This window comes from Macaca nemestrina, chromosome 4, assembly GCF_043159975.1.
Source record: "Macaca nemestrina isolate mMacNem1 chromosome 4, mMacNem.hap1, whole genome shotgun sequence".
In the NCBI taxonomy this organism is placed as follows: Eukaryota; Metazoa; Chordata; class Mammalia; order Primates; family Cercopithecidae; genus Macaca; species Macaca nemestrina.
In genome coordinates, this window is record NC_092128.1 from 179,149,225 (window position 1) to 179,165,702 (window position 16,478).

The 16,478-nt window shown below is 45.7% G+C and overlaps 1 long non-coding RNA gene across 1 annotated transcript; it reads right to left on the reverse strand.

Moving 5' to 3' along the window:
• Positions 1-1,663: 1,663 nt before the first annotated feature.
• Positions 1,664-14,520, reverse strand: LOC139363002 (uncharacterized). The gene is made up of 3 exons (XR_011622816.1): positions 13,879-14,520; positions 10,387-10,463; positions 1,664-5,861 (listed from the first exon to the last, which is right to left on the reverse strand). It is a non-coding gene; the product is annotated as an uncharacterized lncRNA (long non-coding RNA).
• Positions 14,521-16,478: the final 1,958 nt, after the last annotated feature.

Sequence of the window (16,478 nt, forward strand, 5' to 3'; positions counted from 1 at the left end):
ACTTGATGTTTTTCACTCCATGTCACCTTCTGAAACACGTTGCTGACCAGCAATGGCTGAGAAGGGTTTAACAATGTTCTGATCCTGTATTGCGTGACTGGAAGTTTCTTGGGCTTTCAGCTTCACAGTGCTGTCTGCTATGGTTGGTTAAATGGGTCGTCATCTCAGGAATCCACAAATGTAGCCACTTCTCCATAGCTTCATCATAGATTGGCAGTCTTCCTCTTCCTTTTTCTGGATGGACTGTATTGTTAACTCATTCACACTGAACTCACAGCCAACAGCACTACAACTCATACCTGACACGAAGACTATTGAAGGCCCATCCCAGCCTTCCTGTGCCAAGGAATGCTGGACAGCACTTCAGCACTCTGTATGGAGCCGTTTTGAACAGGTGCAGTGGCTCACACCTATAATCTCAACACTTTGGGAAGCCAAGGTGGGTGGATCACTTGAGGTCAGGAGTTCGAGACCAGCCTGGCCAACATAGTGAAACCCCATCTCTACTAAAAATACAAAAATTAGCTGGGCGTAGTGGTGCACACCTGTAATCCCAGCTACTAGGGAAGCTGAGGCAGGAGAATTGCTTGAACCCCAGAGTGCAGTGGTTGCAGTGAGCTGAGATTGTGCCACTGCATTCCAGCCTGGGTAACAGAGCAAGATTCTCTCAGAAAAAAAAAAAAAAAAAATCACCACCAAAAGGCACAAAAATGTGAAAAATGTGGCACGAAGACCACAAAAAGGACACTGATTTACAATATGAGTGCAAAAGAAGAAGGCAGGGTGTCACCTTGTTTGACTTCATTTGCGAACATGCATGTTAGGTGATAAAAATTTTTGCCACTCTGTGCATATCTACAAACAGCTGCAAAAGTGCCAGGAGAACTGATTTTGGAGTTACAAGTAAATTTTAGTGAGTAGTTGAATTCACAAAATAGAGTTAATGAATAATGAGGACTCTCTAGATGCAATTGCTGATCAAGATAACTTTTTAAAGATGATCGCTTCCATTTTTTTTTAGAGTTCTCATTGATTAGAAAATGTGTTTGCAGGCCGGGTGTGTTGGCTTACACCTGTAATCCCAGCACTTTGGGAGGCCGAGGCAGGCGGATCACGAGGTCAGGAGATCAAGACCACCCTGTAACACAGTGAAACCCTGTCTCTACTAAAAATACAAAAAATTAGCTGGGTGTGGTGGTGCGCGTCTGTGGTCCCAGCTACTCGGGAGGCTGAGGGAGGAGAATGGCGTGAACCCAGGAGGAGGAGCTTGCAGTGAGCCGAGATCGCACCACTGCACTCCAGCCTGGGCAACAGGTGAGACTCCTTCTCAAAAAAAAAAAATGTGTTTGCTCAAGTAGGTGGGAACAAACAGGAGACTGTTTATCCCTATTTAAACATTTTCTGTTCTTGCCATTAACTAGATTTCAGATACTTTAATCTATTTAATTCATAGTTCAAAGCAATCGTCTAGTCCTGAAATCTAATAGCTTTTCTTTTCATTCACAAATTGACATTGTCTTGTGATATCGTCAATGAATTCTGAGTCCAGGCAAACTTTTCCATTTCAAATCATCACTAACCAAAAGAAACACAATTTCAGCTACAAATGCAATCATGTCATTTCAAATTCTGTAGTCGCACATTATAGTAAAAAAGAAACATGTAAAACTAACATTTTAACATTTAATTTCACCCAACATGAAATATCATTGGAAAATGATGTATTTTGCAGTACGATCAGCATGAAAAACATTAGCGAGGTACTTAACAATTTTCTGTACTAAGTCTTTGGAAGTGTATGTTGATGCCAACATCTCGTTCAGGCTGGTAACATTAACAGTAAGTGCTCGCTATGTGAAGATCTTGTTGAACAGCACAGTTTTATTTCAAAAACAACACTCGAGCCATTCCTCAAGTACATGTAAATATTATTCTAGTAGCTATAACTTTTTTTAGAATTAAATTTGTATTAATAACACTGGCTAGTAGCTACTAGTAAACAATTCCTAAACTCACTTTTCCAAAGCTGAATTTTTGCTTTGGAAACACACACTTTTTCAATACACATTTGTATCTGTACATACATATGAAATATGTTCACATGATCCATGCAGTATTCTTTTCTTTCTTTCCTTCTTTTCTTTCTTGTCTTTTTGTTTTTGTTTTTATTTTTTTGGAGACAGGGTCTAACTCTCATAGCCCAGGCTGGAGTGCAGTGGTATGACATGATCTTGGCTCACTGCAACCTCCACCTGCCAGGCTCAAGTGATCCTCCCACCTCAGCCTCCCAAGTAGCTGGGACTATAGGCGTGCACCACTGCACCTGGCTAATTTTCTGTCTTTTTTAAAGAGATGGAGTTTTACCATGTTTCCCAGGCTGGTCTGGAACTCCTGGGCTCAAGCTGTCTGTCTGCCTCAGCCTCCCAAAGTGTTGTGATGATGGACATGAGCCACTGTGCTTGGCAATATTAATTTTTAAAAAAATTTTTTAGGATTAGAGGGTCACTCTGTCACCCAGGATAGAATGTGGTAGTGTGATGATAGGTCACTAGCAGCCTCAAGCTCCTGGGCTCAAGGGATTCTCCTGCCTCAGCCTCCTAAGTAGGTAGGACTACAGGTGCACATCTGGCTAATTTTTTAAATGTTTTGTGGAGATGGCTAATTTTTAAAATTTTTTGTGAAGATGCGGTCTCACTATGATGTCCAGGATGGTCTCAGACTCCTGGCCGCAAGTCATCCTCCCGCCTTAACCTCATAAGGTGCTGGGGTTACAGGTGTGAGCCACCGCGCTCCGCCTCCCTAATCTTTACTGTATTACCTACTGGGCAATGTAAGTGATTTTTTGACTGCCAGTCTAGGGAGTCAGATGACTGTCCAGCTTGTGGTGGCCGGCCTCCAAGACCGTCCCATGATCCCTGCCTTCTGTTCTTCAGACCCTGTGTAGGCCCTTCCCACACTGGATCAGACTTGCTCTGTGTGACCAGCAGACATGCGGAAGGAATGGTAGAAGTAACAAGGTCATAAAACACAGTTTGGCTTTCTTCTTTCTCCCTCTTTTGGTTCACTCACTCTGGAGGAAGCCAGCTGCAGTGTCTTGAGGCCACCCAAGGAGGGGCCCTCTTGGCTAAGAGCTGAGGCCTCCAACCACGAGCTTTCTGCCCCCAGATGACCGCAGCCCCAGCTGACAGCAAGATGGCTCACGAGAGGCCCCGAGGCAGAACTACCCAGCTAAGCTACTCTCATTCCTGATCTACAGAAACTGAGAAAATAAATGTTTTAAGTCACCGAAGTTTGAAGTAACTCGTTATGTAGCAATAAGTTACTAACACACAGACTTAACTTTAAAAGTTATATTTAGCTGGGCACAGTGGCTCATGCCTGTAATCCCAGCACTTTGGGAGGCTAAGGTGGGCAGATCACCTGAGGTCAGGGGTTCGAGACCAACCTGGCCAACATGGGAAACTCCATCTCTACTAAAAATACTAAAATTTGCCGGGCGTGGTGGTGGGTGCCTGTAGTCCCAGCTACTCGGGAGGCTGAGGCAGAAGAATTGCTTGAATCTAGGAGGGGGAGTTTGCAGTGAGTGGAAATGACGCCACTGCACTCCAGCCTGGGCGACAGAATGAGACTCCGTCTAATAATAATAATAATAATAATAATAATGTTTAGATATATAGAATGTTATAGTTAGAAGACAGAATGTTATATTTAGATATAAAGAATTTAAGAGACTAAAGACTTTTCACAGTTTTTTTCAAACTTTTGAAATTTGATATTTCAAAAAATAAATCTTGGCGGGGCACAGTGGCTCATGCCTGTAATCCCAGCATTTTGGGAGGCTGAGGTTGGCAGATCACTTGAGGTCAGGAGCTCGAGACCAGCCTGGGTAATGTGGCAAAACCCCATCTCTAAAAAAATACAAAACACTAGCCGAGTATTGTGGTGCATGCCCGTAGTCCCAACAACTTGAAGAGACACAGGAGGTTGAGGCTACAGCGAGCCATGATCATGCCACTGCACTCCAGCCTGGGCGACAGGGTGAGTCTGTGAATCAATTAATCCATCTTACATCAGCCACTTCTTAGGAATGCTTTAAACCAACTCAACCTTTTTAGATTAAGCATAGATGAGCGAAATACAATATAGAAATATTAGTTTTACTTAAAATTCTGAAAAAGCAACAAAATATTATATTCATGTAGAATCAATTGTGAAAAAAACTGATTCCTGAAGTCACAAAGTCTATTCCTTTATTGTATCAACTTTATGTTCAATTAATATTTTTCAGAATATTTCTATGAACTAAAAATTCATTATAAATCCTATCAAGAATCAAACTTACTGGCCGGGCGCGGTGGCTCAAGCCTGTAATCCCAGCACTTTGGGAGGCCGAGACGGGCGGATCACGAGGTCAGGAGATCGAGACCATCCTGGCTAACACGGTGAAACCCCGTCTCTACTAAAAAAAATACAAAAACTTAGCTGGGCGAGGTGGCAGGCGCCTGTAGTCCCAGCTACTCGGGAGGCTGAGGCAGGAGAATGGCGTAAACCCGGGAGGCGGAGCTTGCAGTGAGCTGAGATCCGGCCAGTGCACTCCAGCCTGGGCGACACAGCGAGACTCCGTCTCAAAAAAAAAAAAAAAAAAAAAGAATCAAACTTACTAAATGTTAACTTTAAAAGCCAGTAAGATGCTACAACACAGATGAACCTTGAAACATACTAAGAGAGGCTGGGTGTGTTAGCTCATGTCTGTAATCCCAGGGCTTTGGGAGGCTGAGGCGGGCAGATCACTTGAGCCCAGGAGTTCGAGACCAGCCTGGCTAACATGGTGCAACCTTGTTTCTACAAAAAAAATACAAAAAAATGAGCAGGGCATGGTGGTGCACACCCATAGTCCCACCGACTCAGGAGACTGAGGTAGGAGGGTCACTTGAGCCCAGGGAGGTAAAGACTGCAGTGAGCTATGATTGCACCACTGGGCTCCAGCCTGAGCAACAGAGCGAGACCTGGTCTTAAAAAAGAAAACACACGGCCGGGTGCGGTGGCTCAAGCCTGTAATCCCAGCACTTTGGGAGGCCGAGACGGGTGGATCACGAGGTCAGGAGATCGAGACCATCCTGGCTAACACGGTGAAACCCCGTCTCTACTAAAAAATACAAAAAAAAAAAAAAACTAGCCGGGCGAGGTGGCGGGCGCCTGTAGTCCCAGCTACTCGGGAGGCTGAGGCAGGAGAATGGTGGGAACCCGGGAGGCGGAGCTTGCAGTGAGCCGAGATCTGGTCACTACGCTCCAGCCTGGGCGACAGAGCAAGACTCCGTCTCAAAAAAAAAAAAAAAAAAAAAAAGAAAACACACACACACACACACATATACACACACACACAATGTGAAAGTCAGTCACAAAGGGCCACATCTTACTGTTTCATTTATCTGAAATGCCTAGAATCAGTAAGTCTATACAGATGGAAAGCACGTTAGTGGCTGCCTAGGGATGAGGGCATGGAAGGAAATGGGAATGACTGCTAATTGCTATGGGGTTTCTTTTAGGGGTGATGAAAAGATCCCAACATAGTGGTAATGGTTATACAATTCTGTGAACATACTATCAATCACTGAATCGTGTATTTTTACTGGGATTTAATTCATGTTACATCTCAATAAAACTATTTTTTAAAGAAGAAAATGTTCAAAGAACAAGGGTTGCTAAATAACAGAGGATAACTGTTGTTTGACAGCAGGCACAAAGGTTCTTTCCCAAAAAGTGTAATGTCCCTGCAGAATGAGTGCAACAGGATCTTCTCTTGAACCTGGATAGCTGGCTGTCCTGAAGGCGGTGATACAGAACTGAAAGCAACAAGATAGCTATGAAGGAAAAAGAAAATCAGTGTGGCTACCAAGACATTTTAGTGTCTGCTTTCAAGAGGGTCCCACCCATGCTTGGCTCATGATATGGGGTAAGTCTCTTGTTAGAGTGGAACACATAGGTCAGTGTAAAGTGTTGAGAGAGGCACCTGACTCTGAGCAAGAGCTCCATGAATATTAGATTTCTATTTTTAAAAACCTGCTAAAAGTCTGGGCGCAGCGGCTAATGCCTGTAATCTCAGCACTTTGGGAGGCTGTAGTGGGTAGGATCATTTGAGCCCAGGAGTTTGAGACCAGCCTGAGCAACACAGTGAGAACCCATATCTACCAAAAATTTATCCAAGTTTGGTGCACGCTTGTAGTCCCAACTGCTCAGGAGGCTTGAACCCAAGAGTTTGAAGCTGCAGTGAGCCAAGATCATGCCACTGCATTCCAGCCTGGCCAACAGAGGGAGCCTGTCTCAAAAAAAAAAAAAAAAAAAAAAAAGAATAAGGCCGGGCGCGGTGGCTCAAGCCTGTAATCCCAGCACTTTGGGAGGCCGAGACGGGCGGATCACGAGGTCAGGAGATCGAGACCATCCTGGGTAACACGGTGAAACCCCGTCTCTACTAAAAATACAAAAACTTAGCCGGGCGAGGTGGCAGGCGCCTGTAGTCCCAGCTACTCGGGAGGCTGAGGCAGGAGAATGGCATGAACCCGGGAGGCGGAGCTTGCAGTGAGCTGAGATCCGGCCACTGCACTCCAGCCTGGGTGACAAAGCGAGACTCCGTCTCAAAAAAAAAAAAAAAAAGAATAAAAAAAAGAATAAAAAAAATGAAGTCACTAACAAAGGAGGGTAGGAAATAGTTAACAATGCAGTTATATTCTCTTTAGAGACACCCAATACCAGATAACAAAAACAGTAAAGATGGCTATCTTAGTCCCTTTTCTGTTGCTATAACTGAATGCCTGAGACTGGGTAATTTGTAAAGAAAATACATTCATTTCTTACAGTCTGGAGGCTGGAAGTCTAAGGTCAAGGAGCTGCGTCTGGTAAGGACCTTCTTGCTAGTGGGGACTCTCTGCAGAGTTCCAAATTGGTGTAGGGTCACATGGCAAGGAGTACACAAGAGAATGCCAACTGACTCTTACAACAGACTCGGTCTTATAATAACTAACCCATTCCCAAGATAACCCATTAATCCATTAACCCATTAATCCATGATATATTAATCCATTGGTGAGGACAGAGCACTAATGACCCAATCACCTTGTACAGGCTCCACCTGTCAATATCGTTACATTTGGGATTAAGTTTCAACGTGAGTTTCAGAGGGGAGAAGCATTCAAACCATAGCAAGCTCCTAGGATGATAGAAAAATATAAGAGCAAACTGTACCAAAAGGAAACTAAATTTTATATATACTGCTATAGTTTGAATTATGTGTCCTCCCAAAATTTATATGTTGAAACCTAATCACCAAGATGATGGTATTAGAAGGTGGAGGTTTCAGGGAGGCGATTGGGTCATGAGGGCTCTGTCCTCACAAATGGGATTAATGACTTTATAAAAGATATATAAGGGAGCTGCCTCCCTCCTTTTCGCCCTTCCACCATGTGAAGACAAAGCATCCATCCCCTCTGGAGGGCAAAACAACAAGGCATCATCTTGGAAGTACAGACCAGGCCCTCACCAGACTTCCTAGAACATTGACTTTGGACTTTCTAGTATCCAGAACCACAAGAAATAAATTTCTATTGTTTATAAATTACCCAGTCTCACGTATTTTGTTATAGCAGCACAAATGGACTAAGACATGCAGACAAGAATTTACGATAGGCCAGGCACAGTGGCTCATGCCTGTAATCCCAGCACTTTAGGAGGCCAAGATGGGCGGATCTCCTGAGGTCAGGAGTTCGAGAACAGCCTGACCAATATGGTGAAACCCCATCTCTACTAAAATACAAAAATTAGCTGGGTGTGATGGCAGGCACCTGTAATCCCAGCTACTTGGGAGGCTGAGGCAGGAGGATCGCTTGAACCCAGGAGGCGGAGGTTGTAGTGAGCTGAGATCATGCCACTGTACTCCAGCCTGGGCAACAGAGCAAGACTCCATCTCAAAAAAGAATTTATGATAAACAAGTCAGGCTGTCCAGATGCAATGGCTCATGCCTGAAATTCCAGCACTTTAGGAGTCCAAGGTAGGAGGATTGCTCTAGCCCAGGAGTTCAAGACCAGCTTGGGCAACATAGCAAGACCCTGCCTCTTAAAAACATATATAAAAATAAAAAATTGTCCAGGCATGGTGGCACACACCTGTAGTCTCAGCTACTCAAGAGGCTGAGGTGGGAGGATCACTTGAGCCTGGGAGGTCAAGGCTGCAGTGAGCCATTATCATGCCACTGCATTCCAGCCTGGGCAATAGAGCAAGACACTGTCTCAAAAAAGAAAAAAAAAAATTCAGGCTAAGTAATATATTAGACCAATTGAAAGGGATCAATAGAAACATTAAAGAAAGATTCTATAGTGGGTTAATTCTGTAGTGTCCCCTCAAAATTCACATCTACCTGCCACCTCAGAATGTGCCCTTTTGGTACTAGGGTCTTTACAGATGTAATTAGTTAAGATGAGATTATGCTGGAAGACTCCTTATAATAAGAGGAGAAGGGTCAGGCACTGTGGCTCATGCCTGTAACCCCAGCACTTTGGGAGGCGAGGCGGGTGGATCACTTGAGGTCAGGAGTTCGAGACCAGCCTGGCCAACATGGTGAAACCCTGTCTCTACTAAAAATACACAAATTAGCTAGGCATAGTGGCGGGTGCATGTAATCCTGGCTACTTGGGAGGCTGAGGCTTGAGAATCACTTGAACACGGGAGACGGAGGTTGCAGTGAGCCAAGATCATGCCACTGCACTCCAGCCTGGGCAACACAATGAGACTCTGTGTCAGGAAAAAAAAAAAAAAGAGGAGAGGAGAAGACACACACAGATGCCCAGCAGAGACGGCAGCCGTGTGAAGACAGAGGCAGAGGTTGGTATGTATGATGCTGCCCCGAGACAAGGAACGCCAAAGATTGCTAGCAACCACCAGCAAGTGGAAGAGGCAGGGAAGGATTCTTTCCCAGCGCTTTAAAAGAGAGCATGGTCCTGACAACATTTTGATCTCGGACTCCTGGCTTCCGGAACTATGAGAGAATGAACCTCTGCACCCGTATTTGCTGTTTAGTTATGGTGACCCCAGGAAACTGATACATATGCCATGTAGTGCAGCCACTCAACCACAAGGGGCACTGTCTGGCAGCAAGTTCTACAAACACAAACGGTCCAAAATAATTACTGAAGTTCACAGAGAAAGCCATACAAATAGCATTCAAATATTTTTAACGATGATCAACAGGCTACAATTTATCATTTTAAAAAACATAAAACCATTATCATCTTGCTGAATAATTTGTGACCTTTGTAACAAACTGGCTGGGAACCGCTTTTAAAGAACATGCTGGTCCTGCTATCATTACACACATGGGAGGGTATCTGTAGGATAAATTCCCCCAACAATTCCCTTTCCAGGAAGAGATGCATATTTTTAATTTCGATAGACAACAGCCAAATTGCCCTCCAAGGAGGAGGTACATTACACTCGCCAGAAATATGTGTGAATGGCTGTTTTCCCCAGCCTTGGCAATACTTTGCCAAGCTAAGAGGTAAGAACAGGCTTTAAAACAAACCCCGATGCAGTTCCCAAGGACAGGACTAGGGGCCTCAGACCCACATTTCCTAGCACAGGTGCTTCACCAGCCTGCCATGGCCCCTTCTCCGTCCAGTTTAGCAAGGGCGTGGCAGATTTCCTTGCAGGCACAGAGCCCAGCCTTCCAGACATCACACTTAAACTGGTTCCTACCACATCTGCAAGGAGAATCTCTTCCTCCAAGTCAGCAGTGTTTACAATAAGCAGTACGCTTTTCCCTGAGTCACTCTGAATATAGAGACCAGAAACCAATTCCAGGGTAGCAAAGGGACAGCCACTATGGTGACCTCAAGCATACAAATCACACACCTGCTTGTTCTGCCTGGTGAAGCCCTGCTGGGACCATGCATAGTCCTGTCCTCAGTGCTCAGGCACAGAACACTTAGGAGAGGAAGGCGAAGTTTCAGCTGCATGAGGTGGCATCATAGGAATTGTCTTCTCCCTGACACCCCCCAATGGCACTCAACAGCCTCACTGTCCTGACCCTAAACCACTTTGTGATTCACCCCTGGGAAGGGCAGGCAGTGAAGAACTACGGATAGAGAAGAGGAGTTGGGGAGTTACCAAGCTGTTTGCTGACCTCTTCGTTTGACTCAGAACCTGACCTTAATCTTGCTTCCAGAAAAACAATGGGCCCCATTCCTGCCCAAGCTTGCCTTCTGCAACCCAGACTATCTTAGAACGCGATGGGAGTCAAGAACGCTTTCTTTAAGGTGAAGCTGTAGACAGGTTCCCCTCACCTCCCACCTCTGCCCACATTATCTGCCTCTAGCAAATAATGGTAGTCATGACTGTACCTGTTATCCAGGAGAACACCAATCAATGGCTGTAAAGACATGAATGTATGGTTTTAGATGGTGTCTGCCTGCCTTTGCTGAAAAAGGTAAGAAGAGCAAACATTTATATATTACCATTTGTCAGTACTGCTCAAAGCACTTTTATAATATTAAACATTCATGCTGTACTCCTTACAGCAATCACAAGAGCAAGGCACTAAAACTATTCCCATTGTACAGATGAGCAAACTGAGACACTGAGAAATTGGGAACTTTGCCCAGTGAGTAAGTAGGAGATACAATAAGGAGCCACGAGGGCAGGGAGCTCCACTCCTGCCCTCCCCAGCCCTCTGTTCACTCCTGAGCATGACTGGTACCTCACAGGTGCTCAGAGAGCCGCTGGATGCAGATGAGGGAACAGCTGTGGACATTCAGTCCCTCAGACCACAAAAGGACTTTGGAAGGAGAAGAACCCTGGAAGAATGCCATGTTACTGGCAAAGGTTTGGGTTCTTACCCTAATGATTTGTAAACACAAAGGGACAATAGCGCTAAGTGATAGCAAAGCCAATCTAAACAGAATCACAGCAGTTAACCACAAGAACCCACAACGTTTCTTTTTTCTTTCTTTCTTTTTTTTTTTTTGAGACAGAGTTTTGCTTTTGTTGCCCAGGCTGGAATGCAATGGCGCGATCTCGGCTCGCCACAACCTCCACCTCCCAGGCTCACCCAATCCTCCCAGCTGGGATTACTGGCACACACCACCACACCCAGCTAATTTTTGTATTTTAGGTAGAGACAGGGTTTCACTATGTTGCCCAGGCTGGACTCAAGCTACCCGCCTACCTCAGTCTCCCAAAGTGCTGGAATTACAGGCATGAGCCACCATGCCTGAACCCTAGTCGTCTACTTTTTTTTTTTTCTTTTTTTTTGAGACGGAGTCTCACTCTTGCCAGGCTGGAGTGCAGTGGCACAATCTCAGCTCACTGCAACCTCTGCCTCCCGAGTTCAAGCGATTCCTGCCTCAGCCTCCCCGAGTAGCTGGGACTACAGGCGTGCACCACCACACCCAGCTGATTTTTGTATTTTTAGTAGAAATGGGGTTTCAGCATGTCGGCCAGGATGGTCTTGATCTCTTGACCTCGTGATCCACCCGCCTTGGCCTCCCAAAGTGTTGGGATTACAGGCGTGAGCCACTGTGCCCGGCCCAGTCTTTTTCTTAAAAGATCTGCTCACAATTCCAATTATTTGTGCAAGCCTGTACTAAGTACAAGAGAAAAGTGTTTCCTCTCAGCCAGGACAGAAAGTAGGAATCTTCCTCTAACTGCAGTCCTTTTCTATGGCCACTATAACAAATTACCACAAACTGAGGGGGCGTGAGACAACATACATGTATGATCTTACCGTTCTGGAGGTTGGAAGTCCTAAAGTCAAGGAATCAGAGCCATGCTGAGTCCCTGAGGGAGGAACCCCTCTGCTGTCCTGCCAACTTCCGGAGGCTGTCTGTGTTCCTTGGCACAGGCCCTTCCTCCATCTCCAAATCTCACCTGACCTCTGCTTCTACCACATCTTCATCTCGGACCCTTCTGCCTCCCTCTCATGAAGACCCTTGTGTCTACACTGGGCCCACCTGGATAACCCAGGCTAGTCTCCCCACATCAAGATCTGTAATCACTTCTGCAAAGTCCCTCTTGTCAAGGAAAGCAACATTCACAGTCTCTGTGGATTGGAATGCAGACCTCTTGGGGGAGGGGCATTATTCTGTTGATGGCAATAACCAGAGCCATTTCTTTTTCTTTTTTTTTTTTTGAGACAGAGTCTCACTCTATTGCCAGGCTGCAGTGCAGTGGTGTGATCTCGGCTCACTGCAACCTCCGCCTCCCACCCCCTTCGAGTTCAAGTGATTCTCCTACCTCTGCCTCCCAAGTAACTGAGACTACAGATGGACGCTACCACACTTGCCTTTTTTTTTTTTTTTTTTGAGACAAGAGTCTCGCTCTGTCACCCAGGCTGGAGTGCAGTGGTGTGATCTTGGCTCACTGCAAGCTCCGCCTCCTGGGTTCACACCATTCTCCTGCCTTAGACACCCAAGTAGCTGGGACTACAGGCGCCCGCCACCACGCCCAGCTAATTTTTTTTTTTTTTTTTTTTTGTATTTTTAGTAAAGATAGGGTTTCACCATGTTAGCCAGGATGGTCTCAAACTCATGGCTTCAAGTGATCTGCCTGCCTTGGCCTCCCAAAGTGCTGGGATTACAGGTGTGAGCCGCTGTGCCCAGCCCCTACCATTCTTTTTAAAGCCTAGAAAAAAAAAAAATAATCACTTTCCCAATCTGCAAAATGGCTACTGTTCTCAATTTCCCCAAACTAATGCCTCTCAATTATGACCTCAAATCTGTCACCCTCCAAAGAGATAGCAGATGCCCTCAGGAAGGCCTTAGTTTCCCCAACATGCTTGGGTCTAAACCCACACACTCTGCCTTCCCTTCTGTTACAAGAGAAGAAGTGCACTGCTTCCCCCTCCACGCCCCCACCTGATTCCTGGATCCACCGTGCTTGGTCTTCCCACACATTTTGTTCTTGTAATTCTTCCTGTTCTTCAACTGTGTTCTCTCTGAGATTATTATCATTACATAAAAACATGCTTTAAATATCTCTCTCAGCTTTTGAAATTATTTAAAAAGTAGTTAAGTTGTACAATGTAAGTTCATTGACCACAATGGATTTAAGTTAGAAATCAATCACAAGATAGCTGGAAAAATCCCCAAGTAAATTGGAAACTAAAAAATACACTTCTAGCCAGGCGTGGTGGCTCATGCCTGTAATCCCACTACTTTGGGAGGCCAAGGCAGGCAGATCGCTTGAGGTCAGGACTTCAAGACCAGCCTGGCCAACATGGTGAAACCCCGTCTCTACTAAAAATACAAAAATTAGCTGAGCGTGGTGAAAGGCGCATCCCAGTTACTCAGGAAGCTGGAGCACAAGAATCGATTAAATCCAGGAGGTGGAGGCTGCAGTGAGCTGAGATTGCACCACTACACTCCAGCCTCGATGATAGAGCAAGACTCTGTCTCAAAAGATAAATAAGAATGAAAATAAAAATAAACTGAATGAAAGTGAAAACATATCAATGTGAGATGCCACTAAAGTCATACTCAGAGGGAATTTACACCATTTACTGCCTACATTAGAAAAGAAGTCTCAAATCAAAGCAAATCAATGACTTCCGCCTTTACAGTAAGAAACTAGAAAAAGAGCAAATAAAATCCAGTAAGGAGAAGAAAGGAAACAAAGAACAGAACAGAAATTAATATAATCAGGAAAAGAGAGAGAGAGAGAGACTCATTATAACCAAAAGTTTGAGGAAAATCAAAACAATTGGTAAACCTCTAGCCAGACAGATCAGAAAAAAATACGAAAGACAAACCAATCTCAGAAAAGACAGGTAGCATCACTACCAATGTTAAAAGGATAAGGGCATATTATGAACAACTTTGTATCAATAGAATCAGCACCTTAGATGAAACATATAAAAATGTTGAGCTCTTTGTCAATGACCAGGGCCTGCGCTTAGGCATAGATGGGCAAGTGGAGCCAACACGCCAGCGGCCCGGAGCTGGGTTTGTCGCAAAACTTATGTGACCCCACAGAGACCCTTCGAGAAATCTCATCTCGACCAAAAGCTGAAGCTGATTGGCGAGTATGGGCTCCAGAACAAATGTGAGGTGTGGAGGGTCAAATTTACCCTGGTCAAGATCCACAAGGCTGCCAGGGAGCCGCTGACACTTGACGAGAAGGACCCACGGCTTCTGTTCGAAGTCACTCCCTGCTGCAGTGGCTGGTCCGCACTGGGGAGCTGGATGAGGGAAAGATGAAGCTGGATTACATCGTGGGCCTGAAGATCGATGATTTCTTTTTTTTTTTTGAGACGGAGTCTCGCTGTGTCTCCCAGGCTGGAGTGCAGTGGCGTGATCTCGGCTCACTGCAAGCTCCGCCTCCCGGGTTCACGCCATTCTCCTGCCTCAGCCTCCCTAGTAGCTGGAACTACAGGCGCCGCCACCACGCCCGGCTAGTTTTTTGTATTTTTAGTAGAGACGGGGTTTCACCATGTTAGCCAGGATAGTCTCGATCTCCTGACCTCGTGATCCACCCGCCTCGGCCTCCCAAAGTGCTGGGATTACAGGCTTGAGCCACCGCGCCCGGCCAAGATCGATGATTTCTTAGAGAGATGCCTACAGACCCAGGTCTTCCAGCTGGGCTTGGGTAAGTCCATCCGCCACGGTTGTGTGCTCATCCGCCAGGTCATATCCGTGTCCATGAGCAGGTGGTGAATATCCCGTTTTTCACTGTCCGCCTGGATTCCCAGAAGCAATCGACTTCTCCCTCTGCCTCCCTATGGGGGTGGCCACCCCAGCCACGTGAAGAGGAAGAATGCCAAGATGGACCAGGGTGGGGCTGGAGCCAGAGATGACAAGGAGGAGGATTAATCCTGCTTGTCCCCTCCTGGGCTGGTGGATTGTCTAGTTTTCCTGCCAAGTGATAAAACAGGATCAATGCTTTATTTAACCAACTAAAATAGTGAAAAACAGAAATTAAGGTCACTCAAGAAGAACTGGGCCAGGCACGGTGACACAAGCCTGTAACACCAGCACTTTGAGAGGCCGAGGAGAGAGAATCGATGTAGCCCAGGAGTTCAACCAGCCTGAGCAACACAGTGAGACACCCATCTCAAAAATAAAAATTAAAATTAAAATTTAAAAATTAGCCAGGCATGACTGTGGCACACCTGTAGTCCCAGCTACTGGGGAGGCTAGAGGGGAGGATCACCTGAGCTCAGGAAATTAAGGCTACAGTGAGCCATGACTGCAGCACTACACTCCAGCCTGGGTGACAGAGAAGACCCTGTTTCAAAAAAAAGAAAAAAAAAAAAGAAAGAAATAGAAAACCTAAATAGCCCCATATCCTTAAAACAAGGTTCCAAATGATTTTGTTTTTGTTTTTGTTTTGAGAAGGAGTCTCACTCTGTTGCACAGGTTGGAGTGCAGTGGCATGATCTCGGCTCACTGCAACCTCCGCTTCCCAGGTTCAAGCAGTTCTCCTGCCTCAGCCTCCTAAATAGCTGGGATTACAGATACATGCCACCACACCCAGCTAATTTTTGTATTTTTAGTAGAGATGGGGTTTCACCATGTTAGTCAGGCTGGTCTTGAACTCCTGATCTCGTGATCCACCCGCCTCAGCTTCCCAAAGTGCTGGGATTACAGGTGTGAGCCACCGCATCCAGACCAAATGATCTTTAGGAGAAAAAAGGAAATACTGAGGTAAGCACAGTAGGAGATCACAGCAGGGGCCCACCTCCGGAACCTCAAGTAAGGACCTGAGAGAGAAGGTGGAGTCAGAGTAACAGAGACACAGGCGGGTTAGCCAGCTCTGCATGGAAAAGACTGAGTCGTGATGATGTCACAGTTCTCCCCAAATCTCAAAGTCACTGATCAAACAACTCAGTTTACACTGAAGACGATGGATGGGGCTCTAATTTTGTGCCCACAGCTTGACACACCTTTGGGAATTTGGTTTCAGTTTAACTTTCTTTGCCGGTACACAGATCTCACTGTGAGAATATATGATCAATCCAGATCTCTATGGATCTATATCCTCCTTGGGCAAACCTAAATGCAGACACTTTTAGCACCCATAGGAGTTAAGTCAGGATTAAATAAGAACATTCCCTCCCACTTGGGGGCACATTCGCTGGGAATCCCAGAGCGATGTCGCCTGCCCACACCTGCTAGGTGTGCTCACAGGGCATCTAATTCCCTCTCCTGAGTTCCTTTTAAGCAAGCAAGGGGATCTATGTCCAGAGAAGCAGTTACTGTGTCTAAGTAAAGTTACTGCATCTTAGGAAAAGGCAAACATTCGCATTTTGCGTGCATGATGGGCGCACACCCAAGAAAATTACTCAGCACTTGTTTTTCTCACTTTGGGGTTTTCCCAAAATAACTTCTTCAGTCCAGCTGCCATGAATCTGGAGCCCCCGACTGACCCATAAAGGTTCGATTTGGCTTCAGACACCTCTCAGATCACCCTGCGGCTCAGAGCCCGGATCCTGAAGGGC